This window comes from Hemiscyllium ocellatum, unplaced genomic scaffold, assembly GCF_020745735.1.
Source record: "Hemiscyllium ocellatum isolate sHemOce1 unplaced genomic scaffold, sHemOce1.pat.X.cur. scaffold_2817_pat_ctg1, whole genome shotgun sequence".
Classification (NCBI taxonomy): domain Eukaryota; kingdom Metazoa; phylum Chordata; class Chondrichthyes; order Orectolobiformes; family Hemiscylliidae; genus Hemiscyllium; species Hemiscyllium ocellatum.
In genome coordinates, this window is record NW_026868213.1 from 34,951 (window position 1) to 54,196 (window position 19,246).

General features: G+C 53.1%; 8 non-coding genes across 8 annotated transcripts; all 8 read right to left on the reverse strand.

Annotated features, from left to right (window-relative positions):
• Nucleotides 1-749: 749 nt before the first annotated feature.
• On the reverse strand, nt 750-822 carry trnat-ugu (transfer RNA threonine (anticodon UGU)). Its single transcript has one exon. It is a non-coding gene; the product is annotated as a tRNA-Thr (tRNA).
• A 1,821-nt stretch (nt 823-2,643) lies between these two features.
• trnat-ugu (transfer RNA threonine (anticodon UGU)) lies at nt 2,644-2,716 on the reverse strand. Its single transcript has one exon. It is a non-coding gene; the product is annotated as a tRNA-Thr (tRNA).
• A 1,820-nt stretch (nt 2,717-4,536) lies between these two features.
• trnat-ugu (transfer RNA threonine (anticodon UGU)) lies at nt 4,537-4,609 on the reverse strand. Its single transcript has one exon. It is a non-coding gene; the product is annotated as a tRNA-Thr (tRNA).
• Nucleotides 4,610-6,430: 1,821 nt separating this feature from the next.
• On the reverse strand, nt 6,431-6,503 carry trnat-ugu (transfer RNA threonine (anticodon UGU)). Its single transcript has one exon. It is a non-coding gene; the product is annotated as a tRNA-Thr (tRNA).
• Nucleotides 6,504-8,324: 1,821 nt separating this feature from the next.
• On the reverse strand, nt 8,325-8,397 carry trnat-ugu (transfer RNA threonine (anticodon UGU)). Its single transcript has one exon. It is a non-coding gene; the product is annotated as a tRNA-Thr (tRNA).
• Nucleotides 8,398-14,000: 5,603 nt separating this feature from the next.
• Nucleotides 14,001-14,073, reverse strand: trnat-ugu (transfer RNA threonine (anticodon UGU)). Its single transcript has one exon. It is a non-coding gene; the product is annotated as a tRNA-Thr (tRNA).
• A 1,820-nt stretch (nt 14,074-15,893) lies between these two features.
• trnat-ugu (transfer RNA threonine (anticodon UGU)) lies at nt 15,894-15,966 on the reverse strand. Its single transcript has one exon. It is a non-coding gene; the product is annotated as a tRNA-Thr (tRNA).
• A 1,821-nt stretch (nt 15,967-17,787) lies between these two features.
• On the reverse strand, nt 17,788-17,860 carry trnat-ugu (transfer RNA threonine (anticodon UGU)). The gene has a single exon. It is a non-coding gene; the product is annotated as a tRNA-Thr (tRNA).
• Between the last annotated feature and the right edge of the window lie 1,386 nt (nt 17,861-19,246).

Sequence of the window (19,246 nt, forward strand, 5' to 3'; positions counted from 1 at the left end):
GGAATGGGTCTGGGTAGACTGCTCTCTGCAGGTCGGTGTTGACGAGATTAGAATAAATTAGATTGGCGACAGTGTGGAAACAGGCCCTTCAGCCCAACAAGTCCACATCAACCCACCCAGACCCGTTTCTCTCTGAATAATGTACCTACGACTAGGGCAATTTAGAATGGCCAATTCACACGACTTGCACGTCTTTAGACAGTGGGAGCGAACCGGAGCAAACCCACGCAGACTCTGGGCGAATGTGCAAACACGACACAGACAGTCCCCTAAAGCTGGAATCGTGACTGCGTCCCTAGTGCTGTGAGGCAGCAGTGCGAACCACTGAGCGGCGAGTTGGGCGGAATGGCCTGTTTCCAAACTGGAGGGATTCTATGCTTCTGTGATAGCTGAGAATCACCGGGAGACATGATTGGGAATGGTCATTCGGTCGCTTGGAGTGACTGAGGTCAGCGATCTCAAACTTTAATCGGTTCAGCGATCTCAAACTTTAATCGGTGAACACACACAGCCCCGTTCTTTGCCTGCAGAAGAAAGAAGTTGCAGGAAAACCTGCTCACCTGGTCGGAGACGAGAAATGAGAGGCGTTTCAGACATCAATTCCCAAAAGCAGCAGCTATGAGTCCAACAGGAGCGCCACCCGCCCCGCCGGTGGACGCTCGTGCTTCCAAGAAGCCGGTTGGACGACAAACGGGCGAGGAGCAATTTGAAGAACACAGCGCTCCTCAGCGTCATACCACAAGACTGAGAGGCCCCAGTGAGATTTGAACTCACGACCTCTGGTTTACAAGACCAGTGCTCTAACCGCTGAGCTATGGAGCCAGGCGCCAGGTCGCTCAGCGGAACTTGGCTGACTGGTTAACACTGGCTGAGTCAGAACGCTTGGGACACAGGTTCCAATCGACCCTCGCGTCACCGTCTGAACGGTTTGAACATTCTCCCCGTGGGTTTGCTCCGGCTGCTCCGTTTACAAAGAAGTGTAGCTTCTGCGGGATTGGCCACGCTTCATTGTCCCATTGTGTACGGTGATTGTGCGGGCTCGGTGGATTAGTCAGCATTCAATGTAGAATGATGCAGTGCGCGGAATGGGCCTGGGTAGATTGCTCTCTGCAGGTCGGTGTTGACGAGATAAGAATATATGAGATTGGTGACAGTGTGGAAACAGGCCCTTCAGCCCAACAAGTCCAAACTGTTTCCAAACTGGAGGGATTCTGTGCTCCTGTGATATCTGAGAATCACCGGGAGACATCATCGGTCAGCGATCTCAAACTGAAATCGGTGAACACACACGGCCCCGTTCTTTGCCTGCAGAACAAAGAAGTTTTTGGATTTCAACTGAACGCTGTAAGTGACAAAAGCAGAAGTTGCAGGAAAGCTCAACTTGACAAAAGTAGCAGCTCTCAGTCCAACAGGGTTATTCGGGAGCGCGTCGCGTACCTCTGGTGTTTGGGGGTGAAAACTCGCCCTTCCTCAGAAGCCGCTTGGACCATAAACAGGCGTTGAGCGATTCGAACATGGTACTCGTCAGTCGCATACCAAACATTGAAACTGACTGCGGGCTGGCCTGGCAAAGAGGATAAATGCGATGAGGCCCCAGTGAGATTTGAACTCACGCCCTCTGGTTTACGAGACCAGCGCTCTAACCGCTGAGCTATGGAGCCGGGCGAGCGGCCGCCGCGAACCTTTGGCTGATTGGGTAACAGCCCTCGCGTCACCGTCTGGACAGTTTGAACACTCTCTCTCCCCGTGCGCGCGTGGGTTTGCTCCGGCTGCTCCGGTTACAGAGATGTGCAGCTTCTGCGGGATTGGCCATGCTTCATTGTCCCATTGTGTACGGTGATTGTGCGGGCTCGATGGATTAGTCAGCATTCAATGTACAACGATGCAGTGTGCGGAATGGGTCTGGGTAGACTGCTCTCTGCAGGTCGGTGTTGACGAGATTAGAATAAATTAGATTGGCGACAGTGTGGAAACAGGCCCTTCAGCCCAACAAGTCCACATCAACCCACCCAGACCCGTTTCTCTCTGAATAATGTACCTACGACTAGGGGCAATTTAGAATGGCCAATTCACACGACTTGCACGTCTTTAGACAGTGGGAGCGAACCGGAGCAAACCCACGCAGACTCTGGGCGAATGTGCAAACACGACACAGACAGTCCCCTAAAGCTGGAATCGTGACTGCGTCCCTAGTGCTGTGAGGCAGCAGTGCGAACCACTGAGCGGCTAGTTGGGCGGAATGGCCTGTTTCCAAACTGGAGGGATTCTATGCTTCTGTGATAGCTGAGAATCACCGGGAGACATGATTGGGAATGGTCATTCGGTCGCTTGGAGTGACTGAGGTCAGCGATCTCAAACTTTAATCGGTTCAGCGATCTCAAACTTTAATCGGTGAACACACACAGCCCCGTTCTTTGCCTGCAGAAGAAAGAAGTTGCAGGAAAACCTGCTCACCTGGTCGGAGACGAGAAATGAGAGGCGTTTCAGACATCAATTCCCAAAAGCAGCAGCTATGAGTCCAACAGGAGCGCCACCCGCCCCGCCGGTGGACGCTCGTGCTTCCAAGAAGCCGGTTGGACGACAAACGGGCGAGGAGCAATTTGAAGAACACAGCGCTCCTCAGCGTCATACCACAAGACTGAGAGGCCCCAGTGAGATTTGAACTCACGACCTCTGGTTTACAAGACCAGTGCTCTAACCGCTGAGCTATGGAGCCAGGCGCCAGGTCGCTCAGCGGAACTTGGCTGACTGGTTAACACTGGCTGAGTCAGAACGCTTGGGACACAGGTTCCAATCGACCCTCGCGTCACCGTCTGAACGGTTTGAACATTCTCCCCGTGGGTTTGCTCCGGCTGCTCCGTTTACAAAGAAGTGTAGCTTCTGCGGGATTGGCCACGCTTCATTGTCCCATTGTGTACGGTGATTGTGCGGGCTCGGTGGATTAGTCAGCATTCAATGTAGAATGATGCAGTGCGCGGAATGGGCCTGGGTAGATTGCTCTCTGCAGGTCGGTGTTGACGAGATAAGAATATATGAGATTGGTGACAGTGTGGAAACAGGCCCTTCAGCCCAACAAGTCCAAACTGTTTCCAAACTGGAGGGATTCTGTGCTCCTGTGATATCTGAGAATCACCGGGAGACATCATCGGTCAGCGATCTCAAACTGAAATCGGTGAACACACACGGCCCCGTTCTTTGCCTGCAGAACAAAGAAGTTTTTGGATTTCAACTGAACGCTGTAAGTGACAAAAGCAGAAGTTGCAGGAAAGCTCAACTTGACAAAAGTAGCAGCTCTCAGTCCAACAGGGTTATTCGGGAGCGCGTCGCGTACCTCTGGTGTTTGGGGGTGAAAACTCGCCCTTCCTCAGAAGCCGCTTGGACCATAAACAGGCGTTGAGCGATTCGAACATGGTACTCGTCAGTCGCATACCAAACATTGAAACTGACTGCGGGCTGGCCTGGCAAAGAGGATAAATGCGATGAGGCCCCAGTGAGATTTGAACTCACGCCCTCTGGTTTACGAGACCAGCGCTCTAACCGCTGAGCTATGGAGCCGGGCGAGCGGCCGCCGCGAACCTTTGGCTGATTGGGTAACAGCCCTCGCGTCACCGTCTGGACAGTTTGAACACTCTCTCTCCCCGTGCGCGCGTGGGTTTGCTCCGGCTGCTCCGGTTACAGAGATGTGCAGCTTCTGCGGGATTGGCCATGCTTCATTGTCCCATTGTGTACGGTGATTGTGCGGGCTCGATGGATTAGTCAGCATTCAATGTACAACGATGCAGTGTGCGGAATGGGTCTGGGTAGACTGCTCTCTGCAGGTCGGTGTTGACGAGATTAGAATAAATTAGATTGGCGACAGTGTGGAAACAGGCCCTTCAGCCCAACAAGTCCACATCAACCCACCCAGACCCGTTTCTCTCTGAATAATGTACCTACGACTAGGGGCAATTTAGAATGGCCAATTCACACGACTTGCACGTCTTTAGACAGTGGGAGCGAACCGGAGCAAACCCACGCAGACTCTGGGCGAATGTGCAAACACGACACAGACAGTCCCCTAAAGCTGGAATCGTGACTGCGTCCCTAGTGCTGTGAGGCAGCAGTGCGAACCACTGAGCGGCTAGTTGGGCGGAATGGCCTGTTTCCAAACTGGAGGGATTCTATGCTTCTGTGATAGCTGAGAATCACCGGAGACATGATTGGGAATGGTCATTCGGTCGCTTGGAGTGACTGAGGTCAGCGATCTCAAACTTTAATCGGTTCAGCGATCTCAAACTTTAATCGGTGAACACACACAGCCCCGTTCTTTGCCTGCAGAAGAAAGAAGTTGCAGGAAAACCTGCTCACCTGGTCGGAGACGAGAAATGAGAGGCGTTTCAGACATCAATTCCCAAAAGCAGCAGCTATGAGTCCAACAGGAGCGCCACCCGCCCCGCCGGTGGACGCTCGTGCTTCCAAGAAGCCGGTTGGACGACAAACGGGCGAGGAGCAATTTGAAGAACACAGCGCTCCTCAGCGTCATACCACAAGACTGAGAGGCCCCAGTGAGATTTGAACTCACGACCTCTGGTTTACAAGACCAGTGCTCTAACCGCTGAGCTATGGAGCCAGGCGCCAGGTCGCTCAGCGGAACTTGGCTGACTGGTTAACACTGGCTGAGTCAGAACGCTTGGGACACAGGTTCCAATCGACCCTCGCGTCACCGTCTGAACGGTTTGAACATTCTCCCCGTGGGTTTGCTCCGGCTGCTCCGTTTACAAAGAAGTGTAGCTTCTGCGGGATTGGCCACGCTTCATTGTCCCATTGTGTACGGTGATTGTGCGGGCTCGGTGGATTAGTCAGCATTCAATGTAGAATGATGCAGTGCGCGGAATGGGCCTGGGTAGATTGCTCTCTGCAGGTCGGTGTTGACGAGATAAGAATATATGAGATTGGTGACAGTGTGGAAACAGGCCCTTCAGCCCAACAAGTCCAAACTGTTTCCAAACTGGAGGGATTCTGTGCTCCTGTGATATCTGAGAATCACCGGGAGACATCATCGGTCAGCGATCTCAAACTGAAATCGGTGAACACACACGGCCCCGTTCTTTGCCTGCAGAACAAAGAAGTTTTTGGATTTCAACTGAACGCTGTAAGTGACAAAAGCAGAAGTTGCAGGAAAGCTCAACTTGACAAAAGTAGCAGCTCTCAGTCCAACAGGGTTATTCGGGAGCGCGTCGCGTACCTCTGGTGTTTGGGGGTGAAAACTCGCCCTTCCTCAGAAGCCGCTTGGACCATAAACAGGCGTTGAGCGATTCGAACATGGTACTCGTCAGTCGCATACCAAACATTGAAACTGACTGCGGGCTGGCCTGGCAAAGAGGATAAATGCGATGAGGCCCCAGTGAGATTTGAACTCACGCCCTCTGGTTTACGAGACCAGCGCTCTAACCGCTGAGCTATGGAGCCGGGCGAGCGGCCGCCGCGAACCTTTGGCTGATTGGGTAACAGCCCTCGCGTCACCGTCTGGACAGTTTGAACACTCTCTCTCCCCGTGCGCGCGTGGGTTTGCTCCGGCTGCTCCGGTTACAGAGATGTGCAGCTTCTGCGGGATTGGCCATGCTTCATTGTCCCATTGTGTACGGTGATTGTGCGGGCTCGATGGATTAGTCAGCATTCAATGTACAACGATGCAGTGTGCGGAATGGGTCTGGGTAGACTGCTCTCTGCAGGTCGGTGTTGACGAGATTAGAATAAATTAGATTGGCGACAGTGTGGAAACAGGCCCTTCAGCCCAACAAGTCCACATCAACCCACCCAGACCCGTTTCTCTCTGAATAATGTACCTACGACTAGGGGCAATTTAGAATGGCCAATTCACACGACTTGCACGTCTTTAGACAGTGGGAGCGAACCGGAGCAAACCCACGCAGACTCTGGGCGAATGTGCAAACACGACACAGACAGTCCCCTAAAGCTGGAATCGTGACTGCGTCCCTAGTGCTGTGAGGCAGCAGTGCGAACCACTGAGCGGCTAGTTGGGCGGAATGGCCTGTTTCCAAACTGGAGGGATTCTATGCTTCTGTGATAGCTGAGAATCACCGGGAGACATGATTGGGAATGGTCATTCGGTCGCTTGGAGTGACTGAGGTCAGCGATCTCAAACTTTAATCGGTTCAGCGATCTCAAACTTTAATCGGTGAACACACACAGCCCCGTTCTTTGCCTGCAGAAGAAAGAAGTTGCAGGAAAACCTGCTCACCTGGTCGGAGACGAGAAATGAGAGGCGTTTCAGACATCAATTCCCAAAAGCAGCAGCTATGAGTCCAACAGGAGCGCCACCCGCCCCGCCGGTGGACGCTCGTGCTTCCAAGAAGCCGGTTGGACGACAAACGGGCGAGGAGCAATTTGAAGAACACAGCGCTCCTCAGCGTCATACCACAAGACTGAGAGGCCCCAGTGAGATTTGAACTCACGACCTCTGGTTTACAAGACCAGTGCTCTAACCGCTGAGCTATGGAGCCAGGCGCCAGGTCGCTCAGCGGAACTTGGCTGACTGGTTAACACTGGCTGAGTCAGAACGCTTGGGACACAGGTTCCAATCGACCCTCGCGTCACCGTCTGAACGGTTTGAACATTCTCCCCGTGGGTTTGCTCCGGCTGCTCCGTTTACAAAGAAGTGTAGCTTCTGCGGGATTGGCCACGCTTCATTGTCCCATTGTGTACGGTGATTGTGCGGGCTCGGTGGATTAGTCAGCATTCAATGTAGAATGATGCAGTGCGCGGAATGGGCCTGGGTAGATTGCTCTCTGCAGGTCGGTGTTGACGAGATAAGAATATATGAGATTGGTGACAGTGTGGAAACAGGCCCTTCAGCCCAACAAGTCCAAACTGTTTCCAAACTGGAGGGATTCTGTGCTCCTGTGATATCTGAGAATCACCGGGAGACATCATCGGTCAGCGATCTCAAACTGAAATCGGTGAACACACACGGCCCCGTTCTTTGCCTGCAGAACAAAGAAGTTTTTGGATTTCAACTGAACGCTGTAAGTGACAAAAGCAGAAGTTGCAGGAAAGCTCAACTTGACAAAAGTAGCAGCTCTCAGTCCAACAGGGTTATTCGGGAGCGCGTCGCGTACCTCTGGTGTTTGGGGGTGAAAACTCGCCCTTCCTCAGAAGCCGCTTGGACCATAAACAGGCGTTGAGCGATTCGAACATGGTACTCGTCAGTCGCATACCAAACATTGAAACTGACTGCGGGCTGGCCTGGCAAAGAGGATAAATGCGATGAGGCCCCAGTGAGATTTGAACTCACGCCCTCTGGTTTACGAGACCAGCGCTCTAACCGCTGAGCTATGGAGCCGGGCGAGCGGCCGCCGCGAACCTTTGGCTGATTGGGGTAACAGCCCTCGCGTCACCGTCTGGACAGTTTGAACACTCTCTCTCCCCGTGCGCGCGTGGGTTTGCTCCGGCTGCTCCGGTTACAGAGATGTGCAGCTTCTGCGGGATTGGCCATGCTTCATTGTCCCATTGTGTACGGTGATTGTGCGGGCTCGATGGATTAGTCAGCATTCAATGTACAACGATGCAGTGTGCGAATGGGTCTGGGTAGACTGCTCTCTGCAGGTCGGTGTTGACGAGATTAGAATAAATTAGATTGGCGACAGTGTGGAAACAGGCCCTTCAGCCCAACAAGTCCACATCAACCCACCCAGACCCGTTTCTCTCTGAATAATGTACCTACGACTAGGGGCAATTTAGAATGGCCAATTCACACGACTTGCACGTCTTTAGACAGTGGGAGCGAACCGGAGCAAACCCACGCAGACTCTGGGCGAATGTGCAAACACGACACAGACAGTCCCCTAAAGCTGGAATCGTGACTGCGTCCCTAGTGCTGTGAGGCAGCAGTGCGAACCACTGAGCGGCTAGTTGGGCGGAATGGCCTGTTTCCAAACTGGAGGGATTCTATGCTTCTGTGATAGCTGAGAATCACCGGGAGACATGATTGGGAATGGTCATTCGGTCGCTTGGAGTGACTGAGGTCAGCGATCTCAAACTTTAATCGGTTCAGCGATCTCAAACTTTAATCGGTGAACACACACAGCCCCGTTCTTTGCCTGCAGAAGAAAGAAGTTGCAGGAAAACCTGCTCACCTGGTCGGAGACGAGAAATGAGAGGCGTTTCAGACATCAATTCCCAAAAGCAGCAGCTATGAGTCCAACAGGAGCGCCACCCGCCCCGCCGGTGGACGCTCGTGCTTCCAAGAAGCCGGTTGGACGACAAACGGGCGAGGAGCAATTTGAAGAACACAGCGCTCCTCAGCGTCATACCACAAGACTGAGAGGCCCCAGTGAGATTTGAACTCACGACCTCTGGTTTACAAGACCAGTGCTCTAACCGCTGAGCTATGGAGCCAGGCGCCAGGTTGCTCAGCGGAACTTGGCTGACTGGTTAACACTGGCTGAGTCAGAACGCTTGGGACACAGGTTCCAATCGACCCTCGCGTCACCGTCTGAACGGTTTGAACATTCTCCCCGTGGGTTTGCTCCGGCTGCTCCGTTACAAAGAAGTGTAGCTTCTGCGGGATTGGCCACGCTTCATTGTCCCATTGTGTACGGTGATTGTGCGGGCTCGGTGGATTAGTCAGCATTCAATGTAGAATGATGCAGTGCGCGGAATGGGCCTGGGTAGATTGCTCTCTGCAGGTCGGTGTTGACGAGATAAGAATATATGAGATTGGTGACAGTGTGGAAACAGGCCCTTCAGCCCAACAAGTCCAAACTGTTTCCAAACTGGAGGGATTCTGTGCTCCTGTGATATCTGAGAATCACCGGGAGACATCATCGGTCAGCGATCTCAAACTGAAATCGGTGAACACACACGGCCCCGTTCTTTGCCTGCAGAACAAAGAAGTTTTTGGATTTCAACTGAACGCTGTAAGTGACAAAAGCAGAAGTTGCAGGAAAGCTCAACTTGACAAAAGTAGCAGCTCTCAGTCCAACAGGGTTATTCGGGAGCGCGTCGCGTACCTCTGGTGTTTGGGGGTGAAAACTCGCCCTTCCTCAGAAGCCGCTTGGACCATAAACAGGCGTTGAGCGATTCGAACATGGTACTCGTCAGTCGCATACCAAACATTGAAACTGACTGCGGGCTGGCCTGGCAAAGAGGATAAATGCGATGAGGCCCCAGTGAGATTTGAACTCACGCCCTCTGGTTTACGAGACCAGCGCTCTAACCGCTGAGCTATGGAGCCGGGCGAGCGGCCGCCGCGAACCTTTGGCTGATTGGGTAACAGCCCTCGCGTCACCGTCTGGACAGTTTGAACACTCTCTCTCCCCGTGCGCGCGTGGGTTTGCTCCGGCTGCTCCGGTTACAGAGATGTGCAGCTTCTGCGGGATTGGCCATGCTTCATTGTCCCATTGTGTACGGTGATTGTGCGGGCTCGATGGATTAGTCAGCATTCAATGTACAACGATGCAGTGTGCGGAATGGGTCTGGGTAGACTGCTCTCTGCAGGTCGGTGTTGACGAGATTAGAATAAATTAGATTGGCGACAGTGTGGAAACAGGCCCTTCAGCCCAACAAGTCCACATCAACCCACCCAGACCCGTTTCTCTCTGAATAATGTACCTACGACTAGGGGCAATTTAGAATGGCCAATTCACACGACTTGCACGTCTTTAGACAGTGGGAGCGAACCGGAGCAAACCCACGCAGACTCTGGGCGAATGTGCAAACACGACACAGACAGTCCCCTAAAGCTGGAATCGTGACTGCGTCCCTAGTGCTGTGAGGCAGCAGTGCGAACCACTGAGCGGCTAGTGGGCGGAATGGCCTGTTTCCAAACTGGAGGGATTCTATGCTTCTGTGATAGCTGAGAATCACCGGGAGACATGATTGGGAATGGTCATTCGGTCGCTTGGAGTGACTGAGGTCAGCGATCTCAAACTTTAATCGGTTCAGCGATCTCAAACTTTAATCGGTGAACACACACAGCCCGTTCTTTGCCTGCAGAAGAAAGAAGTTGCAGGAAAACCTGCTCACCTGGTCGGAGACGAGAAATGAGAGGCGTTTCAGACATCAATTCCCAAAAGCAGCAGCTATGAGTCCAACAGGAGCGCCACCCGCCCCGCCGGTGGACGCTCGTGCTTCCAAGAAGCCGGTTGGACGACAAACGGGCGAGGAGCAATTTGAAGAACACAGCGCTCCTCAGCGTCATACCACAAGACTGAGAGGCCCCAGTGAGATTTGAACTCACGATCTCTGGTTTACAAGACCAGTGCTCTAACCGCTGAGCTATGCAGCCAGGCGCCAGGTCGCTCAGCGGAACTTGGCTGACTGGTTAACACTGGCTGAGTCAGAACGCTTGGGACACAGGTTCCAATCGACCCTCGCGTCACCGTCTGAACGGTTTGAACATTCTCCCCGTGGGTTGCTCCGGCTGCTCCGTTTACAAAGAAGTGTAGCTTCTGCGGGATTGGCCACGCTTCATTGTCCCATTGTGTACGGTGATTGTGCGGGCTCGGTGGATTAGTCAGCATTCAATGTAGAATGATGCAGTGCGCGGAATGGGCCTGGGTAGATTGCTCTCTGCAGGTCGGTGTTGACGAGATAAGAATATATGAGATTGGTGACAGTGTGGAAACAGCCCTTCAGCCCAACAAGTCCAAACTGTTTCCAAACTGGAGGGATTCTGTGCTCCTGTGATATCTGAGAATCACCGGGAGACATCATCGGTCAGCGATCTCAAACTGAAATCGGTGAACACACACGGCCCCGTTCTTTGCCTGCAGAACAAAGAAGTTTTTGGATTTCAACTGAACGCTGTAAGTGACAAAAGCAGAAGTTGCAGGAAAGCTCAACTTGACAAAAGTAGCAGCTCTCAGTCCAACAGGGTTATTCGGGAGCGCGTCGCGTACCTCTGGTGTTTGGGGGTGAAAACTCGCCCTTCCTCAGAAGCCGCTTGGACCATAAACAGGCGTTGAGCGATTCGAACATGGTACTCGTCAGTCGCATACCAAACATTGAAACTGACTGCGGGCTGGCCTGGCAAAGAGGATAAATGCGATGAGGCCCCAGTGAGATTTGAACTCACGCCCTCTGGTTTACGAGACCAGCGCTCTAACCGCTGAGCTATGGAGCCGGGCGAGCGGCCGCCGCGAACCTTTGGCTGATTGGGTAACAGCCCTCGCGTCACCGTCTGGACAGTTTGAACACTCTCTCTCCCCCGTGCGCGCGTGGGTTTGCTCCGGCTGCTCCGGTTACAGAGATGTGCAGCTTCTGCGGGATTGGCCATGCTTCATTGTCCCATTGTGTACGGTGATTGTGCGGGCTCGATGGATTAGTCAGCATTCAATGTACAACGATGCAGTGTGCGGAATGGGTCTGGGTAGACTGCTCTCTGCAGGTCGGTGTTGACGAGATTAGAATAAATTAGATTGGCGACAGTGTGGAAACAGGCCCTTCAGCCCAACAAGTCCACATCAACCCACCCAGACCCGTTTCTCTCTGAATAATGTACCTACGACTAGGGGCAATTTAGAATGGCCAATTCACACGACTTGCACGTCTTTAGACAGTGGGAGCGAACCGGAGCAAACCCACGCAGACTCTGGGCGAATGTGCAAACACGACACAGACAGTCCCCTAAAGCTGGAATCGTGACTGCGTCCCTAGTGCTGTGAGGCAGCAGTGCGAACCACTGAGCGGCTAGTTGGGCGGAATGGCCTGTTTCCAAACTGGAGGGATTCTATGCTTCTGTGATAGCTGGGAATCACCGGGAGACATGATTGGGAATGGTCATTCGGTCGCTTGGAGTGACTGAGGTCAGCGATCTCAAACTTTAATCGGTTCAGCGATCTCAAACTTTAATCGGTGAACACACACAGCCCCGTTCTTTGCCTGCAGAAGAAAGAAGTTGCAGGAAAACCTGCTCACCTGGTCGGAGACGAGAAATGAGAGGCGTTTCAGACATCAATTCCCAAAAGCAGCAGCTATGAGTCCAACAGGAGCGCCACCCGCCCCCGCCGGTGGACGCTCGTGCTTCCAAGAAGCCGGTTGGACGACAAACGGGCGAGGAGCAATTTGAAGAACACAGCGCTCCTCAGCGTCATACCACAAGACTGAGAGGCCCCAGTGAGATTTGAACTCACGATCTCTGGTTTACAAGACCAGTGCTCTAACCGCTGAGCTATGGAGCCAGGCGCCAGGTCGCTCAGCGGAACTTGGCTGACTGGTTAACACTGGCTGAGTCAGAACGCTTGGGACACAGGTTCCAATCGACCCTCGCGTCACCGTCTGAACGGTTTGAACATTCTCCCCGTGGGTTTGCTCCGGCTGCTCCGTTTACAAAGAAGTGTAGCTTCTGCGGGATTGGCCACGCTTCATTGTCCCATTGTGTACGGTGATTGTGCGGGCTCGGTGGATTAGTCAGCATTCAATGTAGAATGATGCAGTGCGCGGAATGGGCCTGGGTAGATTGCTCTCTGCAGGTCGGTGTTGACGAGATAAGAATATATGAGATTGGTGACAGTGTGGAAACAGGCCCTTCAGCCCAACAAGTCCAAACTGTTTCCAAACTGGAGGGATTCTGTGCTCCTGTGATATCTGAGAATCACCGGGAGACATCATCGGTCAGCGATCTCAAACTGAAATCGGTGAACACACACGGCCCCGTTCTTTGCCTGCAGAACAAAGAAGTTTTTGGATTTCAACTGAACGCTGTAAGTGACAAAAGCAGAAGTTGCAGGAAAGCTCAACTTGACAAAAGTAGCAGCTCTCAGTCCAACAGGGTTATTCGGGAGCGCGTCGCGTACCTCTGGTGTTTGGGGGTGAAAACTCGCCCTTCCTCAGAAGCCGCTTGGACCATAAACAGGCGTTGAGCGATTCGAACATGGTACTCGTCAGTCGCATACCAAACATTGAAACTGACTGCGGGCTGGCCTGGCAAAGAGGATAAATGCGATGAGGCCCCAGTGAGATTTGAACTCACGCCCTCTGGTTTACGAGACCAGCGCTCTAACCGCTGAGCTATGGAGCCGGGCGAGCGGCCGCCGCGAACCTTTGGCTGATTGGGTAACAGCCCTCGCGTCACCGTCTGGACAGTTTGAACACTCTCTCTCCCCGTGCGCGCGTGGGTTTGCTCCGGCTGCTCCGGTTACAGAGATGTGCAGCTTCTGCGGGATTGGCCATGCTTCATTGTCCCATTGTGTACGGTGATTGTGCGGGCTCGATGGATTAGTCAGCATTCAATGTACAACGATGCAGTGTGCGGAATGGGTCTGGTAGACTGCTCTCTGCAGGTCGGTGTTGACGAGATTAGAATAAATTAGATTGGCGACAGTGTGGAAACAGGCCCTTCAGCCCAACAAGTCCACATCAACCCACCCAGACCCGTTTCTCTCTGAATAATGTACCTACGACTAGGGGCAATTTAGAATGGCCAATTCACACGACTTGCACGTCTTTAGACAGTGGGAGCGAACCGGAGCAAACCCACGCAGACTCTGGGCGAATGTGCAAACACGACACAGACAGTCCCCTAAAGCTGGAATCGTGACTGCGTCCCTAGTGCTGTGAGGCAGCAGTGCGAACCACTGAGCGGCTAGTTGGGCGGAATGGCCTGTTTCCAAACTGGAGGGATTCTATGCTTCTGTGATAGCTGGAATCACCGGGAGACATGATTGGGAATGGTCATTCGGTCGCTTGGAGTGACTGAGGTCAGCGATCTCAAACTTTAATCGGTTCAGCGATCTCAAACTTTAATCGGTGAACACACACAGCCCCGTTCTTTGCCTGCAGAAGAAAGAAGTTGCAGGAAAACCTGCTCACCTGGTCGGAGACGAGAAATGAGAGGCGTTTCAGACATCAATTCCCAAAGCAGCAGCTATGAGTCCAACAGGAGCGCCACCCGCCCCGCCGGTGGACGCTCGTGCTTCCAAGAAGCCGGTTGGACGACAAACGGGCGAGGAGCAATTTGAAGAACACAGCGCTCCTCAGCGTCATACCACAAGACTGAGAGGCCCCAGTGAGATTTGAACTCACGACCTCTGGTTTACAAGACCAGTGCTCTAACCGCTGAGCTATGGAGCCAGGCGCCAGGTCGCTCAGCGGAACTTGGCTGACTGGTTAACACTGGCTGAGTCAGAACGCTTGGGACACAGGTTCCAATCGACCCTCGCGTCACCGTCTGAACGGTTTGAACATTCTCCCCGTGGGTTTGCTCCGGCTGCTCCGTTTACAAAGAAGTGTAGCTTCTGCGGGATTGGCCACGCTTCATTGTCCCATTGTGTACGGTGATTGTGCGGGCTCGGTGGATTAGTCAGCATTCAATGTAGAATGATGCAGTGCGCGGAATGGGCCTGGGTAGATTGCTCTCTGCAGGTCGGTGTTGACGAGATAAGAATATATGAGATTGGTGACAGTGTGGAAACAGGCCCTTCAGCCCAACAAGTCCAAACTGTTTCCAAACTGGAGGGATTCTGTGCTCCTGTGATATCTGAGAATCACCGGGAGACATCATCGGTCAGCGATCTCAAACTGAAATCGGTGAACACACACGGCCCCGTTCTTTGCCTGCAGAACAAAGAAGTTTTTGGATTTCAACTGAACGCTGTAAGTGACAAAAGCAGAAGTTGCAGGAAAGCTCAACTTGACAAAAGTAGCAGCTCTCAGTCCAACAGGGTTATTCGGGAGCGCGTCGCGTACCTCTGGTGTTTGGGGGTGAAAACTCGCCCTTCCTCAGAAGCCGCTTGGACCATAAACAGGCGTTGAGCGATTCGAACATGGTACTCGTCAGTCGCATACCAAACATTGAAACTGACTGCGGGCTGGCCTGGCAAAGAGGATAAATGCGATGAGGCCCCAGTGAGATTTGAACTCACGCCCTCTGGTTTACGAGACCAGCGCTCTAACCGCTGAGCTATGGAGCCGGGCGAGCGGCCGCCGCGAACCTTTGGCTGATTGGGTAACAGCCCTCGCGTCACCGTCTGGACAGTTTGAACACTCTCTCTCCCCGTGCGCGCGTGGGTTTGCTCCGGCTGCTCCGGTTACAGAGATGTGCAGCTTCTGCGGGATTGGCCATGCTTCATTGTCCATTGTGTACGGTGATTGTGCGGGCTCGATGGATTAGTCAGCATTCAATGTACAACGATGCAGTGTGCGGAATGGGTCTGGGTAGACTGCTCTCTGCAGGTCGGTGTTGACGAGATTAGAATAAATTAGATTGGCGACAGTGTGGAAACAGGCCCTTCAGCCCAACAAGTCCACATCAACCCACCCAGACCCGTTTCTCTCTGAATAATGTACCTACGACTAGGGGCAATTTAGAATGGCCAATTCACACGACTTGCACGTCTTTAGACAGTGGGAGCGAACCGGAGCAAACCCACGCAGACTCTGGGCGAATGTGCAAACACGACACAGACAGTCCCCTAAAGCTGGAATCGTGACTGCGTCCCTAGTGCTGTGAGGCAGCAGTGCGAACCACTGAGCGGCTAGTTGGGCGGAATGGCCTGTTTCCAAACTGGAGGGATTCTATGCTTCTGTGATAGCTGGGAATCACCGGGAGACATGATTGGGAATGGTCATTCGGTCGCTTGGAGTGACTGAGGTCAGCGATCTCAAACTTTAATCGGTTCAGCGATCTCAAACTTTAATCGGTGAACACACACAGCCCCGTTCTTTGCCTGCAGAAGAAAGAAGTTGCAGGAAAACCTGCTCACCTGGTCGGAGACGAGAAATGAGAGGCGTTTCAGACATCAATTCCCAAAAGCAGCAGCTATGAGTCCAACAGGAGCGCCACCCGCCCCGCCGGTGGACGCTCGTGCTTCCAAGAAGCCGGTTGGACGACAAACGGGCGAGGAGCAATTTGAAGAACACAGCGCTCCTCAGCGTCATACCACAAGACTGAGAGGCCCCAGTGAGATTTGAACTCACGACCTCTGGTTTACAAGACCAGTGCTCTAACCGCTGAGCTATGGAGCCAGGCGCCAGGTCGCTCAGCGGAACTTGGCTGACTGGTTAACACTGGCTGAGTCAGAACGCTTGGGACACAGGTTCCAATCGACCCTCGCGTCACCGTCTGAACGGTTTGAACATTCTCCCCGTGGGTTTGCTCCGGCTGCTCCGTTTACAAAGAAGTGTAGCTTCTGCGGGATTGGCCACGCTTCATTGTCCCATTGTGTACGGTGATTGTGCGGGCTCGGTGGATTAGTCAGCATTCAATGTAGAATGATGCAGTGCGCGGAATGGGCCTGGGTAGATTGCTCTCTGCAGGTCGGTGTTGACGAGATAAGAATATATGAGATTGGTGACAGTGTGGAAACAGGCCCTTCAGCCCAACAAGTCCAAACTGTTTCCAAACTGGAGGGATTCTGTGCTCCTGTGATATCTGAGAATCACCGGGAGACATCATCGGTCAGCGATCTCAAACTGAAATCGGTGAACACACACGGCCCCGTTCTTTGCCTGCAGAACAAAGAAGTTTTTGGATTTCAACTGAACGCTGTAAGTGACAAAAGCAGAAGTTGCAGGAAAGCTCAACTTGACAAAAGTAGCAGCTCTCAGTCCAACAGGGTTATTCGGGAGCGCGTCGCGTACCTCTGGTGTTTGGGGGTGAAAACTCGCCCTTCCTCAGAAGCCGCTTGGACCATAAACAGGCGTTGAGCGATTCGAACATGGTACTCGTCAGTCGCATACCAAACATTGAAACTGACTGCGGGCTGGCCTGGCAAAGAGGATAAATGCGATGAGGCCCCAGTGAGATTTGAACTCACGCCCTCTGGTTTACGAGACCAGCGCTCTAACCGCTGAGCTATGGAGCCGGGCGAGCGGCCGCCGCGAACCTTTGGCTGATTGGGTAACAGCCCTCGCGTCACCGTCTGGACAGTTTGAACACTCTCTCTCCCCGTGCGCGCGTGGGTTTGCTCCGGCTGCTCCGGTTACAGAGATGTGCAGCTTCTGCGGGATTGGCCATGCTTCATTGTCCCATTGTGTACGGTGATTGTGCGGGCTCGATGGATTAGTCAGCATTCAATGTACAACGATGCAGTGTGCGGAATGGGTCTGGGTAGACTGCTCTCTGCAGGTCGGTGTTGACGAGATTAGAATAAATTAGATTGGCGACAGTGTGGAAACAGGCCCTTCAGCCCAACAAGTCCACATCAACCCACCCAGACCCGTTTCTCTCTGAATAATGTACCTACGACTAGGGGCAATTTAGAATGGCCAATTCACACGACTTGCACGTCTTTAGACAGTGGGAGCGAACCGGAGCAAACCCACGCAGACTCTGGGCGAATGTGCAAACACGACACAGACAGTCCCCTAAAGCTGGAATCGTGACTGCGTCCCTAGTGCTGTGAGGCAGCAGTGCGAACCACTGAGCGGCTAGTTGGGCGGAATGGCCTGTTTCCAAACTGGAGGGATTCTATGCTTCTGTGATAGCTGAGAATCACCGGGAGACATGATTGGGAATGGTCATTCGGTCGCTTGGAGTGACTGAGGTCAGCGATCTCAAACTTTAATCGGTTCAGCGATCTCAAACTTTAATCGGTGAACACACACAGCCCCGTTCTTTGCCTGCAGAAGAAAGAAGTTGCAGGAAAACCTGCTCACCTGGTCGGAGACGAGAAATGAGAGGCGTTTCAGACATCAATTCCCAAAAGCAGCAGCTATGAGTCCAACAGGAGCGCCACCCGCCCCGCCGGTGGACGCTCGTGCTTCCAAGAAGCCGGTTGGACGACAAACGGGCGAGGAGCAATTTGAAGAACACAGCGCTCCTCAGCGTCATACCACAAGACTGAGAGGCCCCAGTGAGATTTGAACTCACGACCTCTGGTTTACAAGACCAGTGCTCTAACCGCTGAGCTATGGAGCCAGGCGCCAGGTCGCTCAGCGGAACTTGGCTGACTGGTTAACACTGGCTGAGTCAGAACGCTTGGGACACAGGTTCCAATCGACCCTCGCGTCACCGTCTGAACGGTTTGAACATTCTCCCCGTGGGTTTGCTCCGGCTGCTCCGTTTACAAAGAAGTGTAGCTTCTGCGGGATTGGCCACGCTTCATTGTCCCATTGTGTACGGTGATTGTGCGGGCTCGGTGGATTAGTCAGCATTCAATGTAGAATGATGCAGTGCGCGGAATGGGCCTGGGTAGATTGCTCTCTGCAGGTCGGTGTTGACGAGATAAGAATATATGAGATTGGTGACAGTGTGGAAACAGGCCCTTCAGCCCAACAAGTCCAAACTGTTTCCAAACTGGAGGGATTCTGTGCTCCTGTGATATCTGAGAATCACCGGGAGACATCATCGGTCAGCGATCTCAAACTGAAATCGGTGAACACACACGGCCCCGTTCTTTGCCTGCAGAACAAAGAAGTTTTTGGATTTCAACTGAACGCTGTAAGTGACAAAAGCAGAAGTTGCAGGAAAGCTCAACTTGACAAAAGTAGCAGCTCTCAGTCCAACAGGGTTATTCGGGAGCGCGTCGCGTACCTCTGGTGTTTGGGGGTGAAAACTCGCCCTTCCTCAGAAGCCGCTTGGACCATAAACAGGCGTTGAGCGATTCGAACATGGTACTCGTCAGTCGCATACCAAACATTGAAACTGACTGCGGGCTGGCCTGGCAAAGAGGATAAATGCGATGAGGCCCCAGTGAGATTTGAACTCACGCCCTCTGGTTTACGAGACCAGCGCTCTAACCGCTGAGCTATGGAGCCGGGCGAGCGGCCGCCGCGAACCTTTGGCTGATTGGGTAACAGCCCTCGCGTCACCGTCTGGACAGTTTGAACACTCTCTCTCCCCGTGCGCGCGTGGGTTTGCTCCGGCTGCTCCGGTTACAGAGATGTGCAGCTTCTGCGGGATTGGCCATGCTTCATTGTCCCATTGTGTACGGTGATTGTGCGGGCTCGATGGATTAGTCAGCATTCAATGTACAACGATGCAGTGTGCGGAATGGGTCTGGGTAGACTGCTCTCTGCAGGTCGGTGTTGACGAGATTAGAATAAATTAGATTGGCGACAGTGTGGAAACAGGCCCTTCAGCCCAACAAGTCCACATCAACCCACCCAGACCCGTTTCTCTCTGAATAATGTACCTACGACTAGGGGCAATTTAGAATGGCCAATTCACACGACTTGCACGTCTTTAGACAGTGGGAGCGAACCGGAGCAAACCCACGCAGACTCTGGGCGAATGTGCAAACACGACACAGACAGTCCCCTAAAGCTGGAATCGTGACTGCGTCCCTAGTGCTGTGAGGCAGCA